General features: G+C 37.6%; 1 long non-coding RNA gene across 1 annotated transcript; it reads right to left on the bottom strand.

The window, feature by feature from the left end:
- Positions 1 to 4,661: 4,661 nt before the first annotated feature.
- LOC117273977 (uncharacterized) lies at positions 4,662 to 7,586 on the bottom strand. Its single transcript, XR_004504025.2, has 2 exons — positions 7,414 to 7,586; positions 4,662 to 5,470 (listed from the first exon to the last, which is right to left on the bottom strand). It is a non-coding gene; the product is annotated as an uncharacterized lncRNA (long non-coding RNA).
- Positions 7,587 to 9,086: the final 1,500 nt, after the last annotated feature.

Raw genomic sequence — 9,086 nt, 5'->3', positions numbered from 1 at the left:
GGGTTCCTCTAAGGGGATGTTTTGTCCATTTTTTTTAAAGAAGAAAGGAGTTAGGGGTTGTTTTAATGGGTAGGGAGAGTGGTATGGAGTTTGTGAGTGGGGGACAAGCATGGGGGACAAGGAGTGGGGGACAAGAAAAAGTGGGGACAAAGTGTAGGGGGACAAAGAGTGGGGGGAAAGTAAAGTGGAGTGGGGACACGCGTGGAAAGATGGGAGCGGGAAAGATGGAGTGAGAAGTGACGTATTGGTGAGATGAGTGGGAAAAACATTTAAGCATGGTCAAAAATTAGGTGCTCACAGCATGCCCCTCTTTGCTTGGAAACATGAAGAGTTTTTCAAGCAAAGAAAAGATGAGCGATATAACTAATATTTTGCCATATCATTATTCAAAAGGGAAAATAAATAAAGGAAATGGTGCAACCGAGTTCTAGTTTTGGACAACCTACATATCCCGGTTCATAAGGGAATCAGGTCACGTGTAGTTCAAGGAGAGTGGTGGAATGATGAGTTTCAGAGTCGAGTGAGGTTCCGTCGAGGCTCCGGTCTGTGGTCCTATTATTATATCAAAAATCAAAATCTAAATGAACTAAACAATCCTATCTACTATGAGTTACAAGATCCCTATCTATAAGTCTTCTAAAGCTTGATCTTGAGTCTTGAATGGTTCTACATGCAGACTTTTGATTTGAACCTTGATATTTGTTAGCTGAAGGTGCTAGTTCATTCTTCTACGACTTCTTCTGATAAAAAAAAGGGAATGCAGTACTCGTGACTTCATTCATGTCTTGAGCAGTTCACATCTTTCATCTGCTTCTGCATTTTGAATTCACTTCTTCTTTTTCCTTTTCTTTTACTCTAGATTGAGACTTCTTCTTTTGGTCATCTCGAACCTTGTGCCTCGAAGTAAAACTTGCTCAAACACCAAAACAAACAAACGAATGAATTTTTTTTGCCCCAGTTTTCACTAGAAAAATTTCGTGAGTTATTGTAACAAAGTTCTAAACTACTTCTTTATTGAAAGCAATAAAAGGTTGAGAATGGTGTACCCCGAAAAGATCATGATGATGTTTTTTTGGATGGTATTTATGTTGGAAAAATGTAGCAAAGGAATGGTATACCCTATATTGGAAATGATATCAGGGAGTGGTGTACCCTGCATTTAAGATCAAATCAACTGGGGAGTGGATACCCTACGTTAGAAAGGAGACTAGGGAGTGGAGACCCTATGTCTAAAATAAAATCAACTAAAGAGTGGAGACCCTATGTTAGAACTTATGACTAGGGAATTGTGTACCCTATATTACTGATATGAAATGTAATCAGAGGTTGGCGCCCTGTATTACTGAAAAGAAAATATAACTAGGGGTTGGTACCCTGTATTACTGAAAAGGAAATGTAACCAGGGGTTGGTGTCATGCATTACTGAAAAAGGAAATGTAACCAGGGGTTGGCGTCCTATACTACTGAAAAGGAAATGTAACTAGGGGTTAGCGCCCTATATTACTGAAAAGGAAATGTTATCAGGGGTTGGTGCCTTGTATTACTGAAAAGGAAATGTAACCAGGGGTTGAAGCTCTGTATTACTGGAAAGGAAATGTAACCAGGGGTTGGCGCCCTGTATTACTGAAAAGGAAATGTAACCAGGGGTTGACGCCCTGTATTACTGAAAAAGAAATATAATCAGGGTATGACGCCCTGTATAACTAAAAAGGAAATATAACTAGGGGTTGGCGCCTTGTATTACTGAAAAGGAAATGTAACCAGGGGTTGGCGCCCTGTATTACTGAAAAGGAAATGTAACCAGGGGTTGGCGCCTTGTATTACTGAAAAGAAAATATAACCAAGGGTTGGTGCCCTGTATTATTGAAAAGGAAATATAATCAGGGGTAGGTGCCCTGTATTACTAAATAGGAAATGTAACCAGGGGTTGGCGCTCTGTATTACAGAAAAGGAAATGTAACCAGAGGTTGGCGCCCTTTATTACTGCAAAAAAAAAGGAAATGTAACTAGGGGTTGGCGCCCTGTATTACTGAAAAGGAAATATAACCAGGGGTTGGCGCCCTGTATTACTGAAAAGGAAATGTAACCAGGGGTTGGCGCCCTATATTACTGAAAAGGAAATGTAACCAGGGGTTGGCGCCCTGTATTACTGAAAAGGAAATGTAACCAAGGGTTGGTGCCCTGTATTACTGAAAAGGAAATATAATCAGGGGTGGGTGCCCTGTATTACTGAAAAGAAAATGTAACCAGGGGTTGGCGCTTTGTATTACAGAAAAGGAAATGTAACCAGAGGTTGGCGCCCTCTATTACTGAAAAAAAAAGGAAATGTAACCAGATGTAACTAGGGGTTGGCGCCCTGTATTACTGAAAGGGAAATGTAACCAGGGGCTGGTGCCCTGTATTACTGAAAAGAAAATGCTGAATCTCCTTGGCGAAAAGGTTCTACCTGGGTTAAACTATGAAAAGCAAGCCTGTACAAAGAGTACTTCTACCTGGATTAAGCTACAAAAAGCAAACCTGGGCGAAGAGTACTTCTACCCGGAAATATGAGTTGGATCCCCTAGGTGAAAAGATTCTACCTGAGTTAAGATACGAAAAGCAAGTCTGGGCGAAGAGTACTTCTACCCGAAAATTATGAGTTGGATCCCCATAGGCGAAAAGGTTATACCTGGGTTAAGCTCCAAAAAACAGCATGGGCGAAGAGTACTTCTACCCGGAAACTATGGGCTGGATCCCCCTAGGCGAAAAGGTTCTACCTGGGTTAAGCTACAAAAAACAGCCTAAGCGAAGAGTACTTCTACCCGGAACTATGAGCTGGATCCCCCTAGGCAAAAAGGTTCTACTTGGGTTAAGCTACGTAAAACAACCTGAGCAAAAAGTACTTCTTCCCGGAAACTATGAGCTTGATCCCCCTTGGCGAAAAGGTTCTACCTGGGTTAAGCTACAAAAAATAACCTGGGCGAAGAGCAGTTCTACCCGGAAACTCTAAGCTGGATCCCCCTAGGTGAAAAGGTTCTACCTGAGTTAAGCTACGAAAAATAGCCTGGGCAAAGAGTACCTCTACCTGGAAACTATGAGCTAGATCCCTCTAGGCGAAAAGGTTCTACTTGGGTTAAGCTACATAAAATAACTTGAGCGAAGAGTACTTCTACCCGGAAACTATGAGCTGGATCCACCTAGGCGAAAAGGTTCTACCTGGGTTAAGCTACGAAAAACAACTTGGGCGAAGAGTATATCTACCCGGAAACTATGAGCTGGATCCCCCTAGGAGAAAAGGTTCTACCTGGGTTAAGCAACGAAAAATAGCCTGGGCGAAGAGTACTTCTACCCGGAACTATGAGCTGAATCGCTCTAGGTGAAAATGTTCTACCTGGGTTAAGCTACGAAAAATAGCCTGGGCGAAGAGTACTTCTACCCGGAACTATGAGCTGAATCCCTCTAGGCGAAAAGGTTCTACCTGGGTTAAGCTACAAAAATAATCTATAATAGTGATGCATGCTGAAAATAAAAGAAAATAGAGATTTTGTGAAACTCACCTTTTGTGACATTTGTTCTTTAGGAAGCGCCATTCTGCACTGCTTTGTTCCTGCTACAAACAAAGAAAAATTGTGAGTTTTAAAAAGTGGTGGTCGGTTTGTGGCCTTGATGCCTTTGGTAGCTTGGCTTTGTGCCCATCTTCTTTTGATGATGATTTCAACCTGCCACTAGATGTTTCGTGAATACCACTTGCATTTCTGGCCCCGGAGAGCCTTTGACTTTTCAAACTTTTACATGACGGTTGGTCGCGTGGGACTTAATCTTTTCAACTTTATTTTGCCTTTGTGGCATCCACTTTCGACTTCTTTCCTCCACAACTTTCAATTTCAGAGCATTGGGGAACCTTTGGCTTTTCTAACTTTGCCAATATGGTTAGCCACTTGGGACTTAACCTATTCAACTTCATTTTGCCTTGTAGGCACTTTTAATTTGAATTTATCCTTTCAAAGCATCAGCCACCATTGCCAGTCGGGGTTGACTTGATGCCCCTGCCAAGGCTGGGTGCCTCTTGAATATTAGCTTGTATCAAACGAAAGCCCTATAAATCAGTCTTGCTATCCCTCATTTGCCTTAGTTTTGGAACAGAGTTAGACCGAAAGGGATTCAAAGAACACTACAAAAACAATAGCATTTAGCGACGGCTTCACATTTCGTCGCTACAGTTGTTTAGCGACGGATTCAAATTTGTCCCTAAAATGCTCGTAGCTAGGCTTATAGCGACGAAAAATACCGAATCGTCGCAGAATTAGCGACGACATATATCTATAGCAAAGTTTAGCGAGGGAAATAACCGTCACTATATTGCTTGTTTCTGTCGCTATTTTGACGCCTTTCGTCGCTGCAATACATAACAAAATACGTCGTTTGTTCTTATAGCGACGAAATCGTCCGTCGCTAAACATGTTATAGCTAATTCTCCATGCTTTTTGCAACAAAAACCTTTTGTCGCCGATTCGTCGCAAGATTTAATTTTACGCGATAATTTTAGCTACGGAAAGTATCTGTCGCTAATTTATTTTTAATATATTGTTGATTTTTTAAAATTCTTTTTATTTATTATTTTAAATGTACTATGTTCAAGCATATTACATAAAAGCTATTAAATACACTTAATAAAAACTCACTGATATTAATATAAATTAACAATATATTCAACAAGGTCCAAAATATATAGCATAATGCATATAACAGTATCGTTAAGTACAAAAAATCCACAAGGACTAACAATAAAGTCCAAACAAAGTAGGCTAACTATGCAAGGCTGGAGAGTTACGGTCATCATCAGAACACAATGCATGAACCTCATCAGTGTTAGCAACAGTAGAAGATGTAGGAACTGTAGGTGCCACATCTAATGGGTGGTTGGTAAGATCAGTATTTGGCTGATGCGAGGGTAAGGAAACTAATTCGCGTACCCGCTCAACGATTACAGGAATTATATGATCTGTTAGTACAGGAATCAATCGCATCACTAAACCATCCAGATTCCCTGTCGGTGTTGATTGAGCATTTGGAGGTGTTGCTGACGATGTAGCATCAGATCCAAAAGAGCCATGAAAATTTGGCCCGTTGTAGCATTTTGATTGAGATCCAAGACCATATACTCTTCTTTTCTTTTCTCATCCCGCGGCTTGATAATATGTTTTACACTGATCAATATCAAATTGAGTTTGTGTTTGTTGTTGTACTATCTTCTGATATTTTTCCTATAGAAGAGTTAATAATTAGTGAAATAAAAAGACTAAATAATATTGAGCATTCAATTTACAAAATGAAAAAATATATGAAAGTAAAGTCAATAAAATTATTGAAAAAGTTATCTTATATGTACGATTCGGGATTTCTCAGCAACAAAAGATTTTCCATCATTACCATGTGTATGGACGTGCAAATGCAACTCACATGGTGTTGGATCTCGACCCTTTTTAACAGCCTATACAAAAGTTATTCAATTAAGAAGATAGAGCAACAAAAACAAATGCTCAAAACTGATATGCATATTGTTGAAACACCAAGAAAACCAGCCCCTTTAAAACCCACAGCTCATGCTGGTCTACAGAGCTAGATTCTGATTCATCAGAATCAAATTGTGACTAGTTAGAGTAGTATTCTGATTTATTAGTTCAATTTTGCAGCTAGATTTAGAAGATGAAGTAGATGTGGATCAAGGGGAGTTCAAACTAGATTGCCTCAAACACATTCCAGTAGAACAACATATTCAAAAAGGTAAAGATTCAAAAATAACAATACAGTATACCATCCCAGCACTTTCAGCAGTATACTGCTGAAAGAAAAAAGCTAGTAAGTATTACCTTTGAACCTCAATAAAGGGAACCTTAATGATTATTTCAGACAATACAAATCCAGAGAACAACATATTCAAAAAGGTAAAGATTATGTGAAGACTGAACAATATATTCACCTAGCATTGCATCCCATAGACTTATAAAAATAATAAGTTCCAATGTTGCATACTTACTATAAAGGGTAGCCTAGCACATGAAGCTAAACAAGTGTAAAACATTTGCCTGAAACTTATATATGGGCAGAAGCAGATTTCAGAATGTATAAAGAGGAAGAGTATAGGATTTCCATTTGAAAAACGGTTACATAAATGTAACTCGCCGTGACTACAGTAATCCCACTTCAGAAAGTCCTATGCATCCCACTAATAATTCCATCCCAGTTTTTTCTAACAATAACAAGCACCAAACAGTATACCATCCCAACACTTTCAGCAGTACACCGTCAATCTAATACTGAAGCACAAGTCCTATGCATCACACTAATACACTCTTTGCAGTCTTTAATACCATATGTATTATCTAGCTACTCGTGGCCTAAGTTGTTCATCCAAGCATGTGCTAAGTTACAAATAACTTAATTACTAACTCTCAAGGACATGAATCCTAAAAGAGAATGTAAGAAGGACAGCATGCAACTGGAGCACCAGTTTAAGCAAAACCAATACAGACTAATTTCTCCAACTCCAAAGGAACTTAGGCTACCTAAATCATGAATCATTATAATCCATAACTAGCATCTCAACAGAATCCACGGTTTTGCAAGGAATCAAGTCACAATACAATCATTCAACAATTTACAAAAACGTCAGTTAACAAGTTCCACAACAAGAAGATCATCCCAATTCTTAACCACCATAACCCGACAACACAAATGAAATGAAGTGTGCATTACTAACAAGAACAAATGCTCTAGTCACCAAGAAACTAGTACAAAATTATCAGCAAAAGTTTCCTACGACAGAGTGGTGCAGGTGAGCTTATGTCATGAATTCTTAGGTGAGCCTTCACTACTCTATCTAACTTAATTACGGCTCAGTTTCAGAAAATATAGAATGACTACGCTTTTGTTAGATACTAATATTAAACAAGAGTTTACCATGAAAGTTTATGTAAAAGTGAAAAGGTGACAAAGTAAGAAATATAGTTTCTGCTTTTGGAAAGAAGTGCAAGTGATCTGGATAGATGAAAAAGAAAAATAGAATATAGGTCAAGTAAGTAGACATGGACGGCGTAAAAAAGATCATAAGATATTATCATCCAAGAAAATAGATTAGCCTATAGCTAGGTCACCAAGAAAGGTGGCACTCTTGTAAATAGAAAGCTCAACAGCTAGCAAGAAAGAAATCAACACCTAAAATCCCTTTATCCAACTGCTAACTACAATTTCGGCACACATTGACAACCCAAATTTTTCGAAAAGAAATTCTCAAACAATAATTTCAAGCACAGTATATTAAAAACAGAACAATAGACAATCCACAACTCATAACTTACCGAACTTAAATAAGATTTTCAGATTCGAATTAGTGCAAACTTAAATGAGATTTTCAGATATTTTATATCCACTTACAAGTCTCTTGCGATGCTCTCCAACACTGATAGAGCCACCTGTGTGAGTCCCAGTGGCAACTCTGCTCCCAGCACAACGATTGTTTTGCATTTATTTCTAACTTTTCAACACACTTAGGATCTTTCCAAAGTCTAAACCAACTTTCCCACACATTATTTGGAATAGTGTCCGGCTGCACATAAAATATTCTGCTAAAGACAATATCAGAAAGACACTATTAAATTGATACAAAGAGACATAACACAATATAAAAAATACCTGATCTATCCAATGCTTGAACTACTTACTGAATTGTTGAATTTGATAACCTTTTTAGACCAAAATACAACGATCTTGGCTCCAATTAATTCTGAATTTAGACAGATTAATCAGGTAACACTATTAAGTTGATAATAAATATTATTCTACTGCTACAAAAAAAGAGTCAGACTAATGTAAAAAGAGGCACAATACAACGTAAGCTAGAAGTGTATTATACCATTTAAATTACTACAAACGTGGTATTCGATTTGATTCTCTATAAATTATACTACAAAATAGATATATGACTTATAACATACCACACAGATTAATAGAAAAACAAAACTCCATAAAAATATAGTAATGCATTTTTATCAACACACTAGCCATCATCTGTTTCTTCTTCAAACTCTTCCTCATCATCCTCCTCATTTTCATCCTCCGTTTCATACTCGTCTTCTGAAGATTGTTCTTCAAACCCTTGATGCTCTATCAATAGTCTATCATCAATGGGTTTAACCATTTTAATTACATCCCCATTTGGATCATGTAAGATTATATTCTCATCAATGGTGAAATTCATATCTATCAAATGGACTTTAACTTCTTCAACTTGGAATGGAAGATTCGATTCTGGAGTTGATGTTATTGCCTCATCAGGAAGTTCAATAAAATCCCGAGGTTTAACTTTCAAAACAGCTACCCAATCATCATTGTCCTTTTTTGTGCTAGGATAAGGCACATAACACACTTGAGTTGCTTGCATCGCAAGAATAAAAGGTTCGTACTTTCTAAAACGACGGCGATGGTTCACGTCGACTAATTTGTATTGGTTATGATCCTTGACACCAACATTCACAGTTGGATCAAACCATTCACACTTGAATAACACAGTTTGATTTAAAGGTTTTTTGCGGTATTCCAATTGTATAATCTCTTGTATCCGTCCATAATAGTCACCAACATTTGGATCCGAGATAAAAACTCTACATTGTTGATGTTTCACTACCATGACATTCTGTGTGAAATTTGTATCCGTTAACAAAATACACCGGATAACATTTTGCGCTTATTAATGGTCCATGAGCAAGACTACGCAAGAATTGGTTCTCAATGTGATTGCATCGAACCTATTTCAAAAAAATTATAAGACTTAGTTAAATATAACAAGCCAATTCAAGTATATAATTGCTTAAAAGATAATGATTTTTATAGTCTAACATATTCCTTGAACCATATGACAAAATACGTTTCGAGACTCTGATTTATTTGATCTTGAGATAAATTGGGGAATTCTTCTTGCAACCGTTGTATGTACATACTTCATTGCAATAAAATAAGTTAAATACAGACTCAAAATATATGGATATATTTATTATTATTAAAAAATGATGCCTTACAAACGGCTCAACCTCTACACAATTTAGTAGAAT

This window comes from Nicotiana tomentosiformis, chromosome 2, assembly GCF_000390325.3.
Source record: "Nicotiana tomentosiformis chromosome 2, ASM39032v3, whole genome shotgun sequence".
Lineage (NCBI taxonomy): Eukaryota > Viridiplantae > Streptophyta > Magnoliopsida > Solanales > Solanaceae > Nicotiana > Nicotiana tomentosiformis.
The sequence above is the reverse complement of the archived record's forward strand: the minus strand, read 5'-3'. Positions and strand labels throughout refer to the sequence as shown.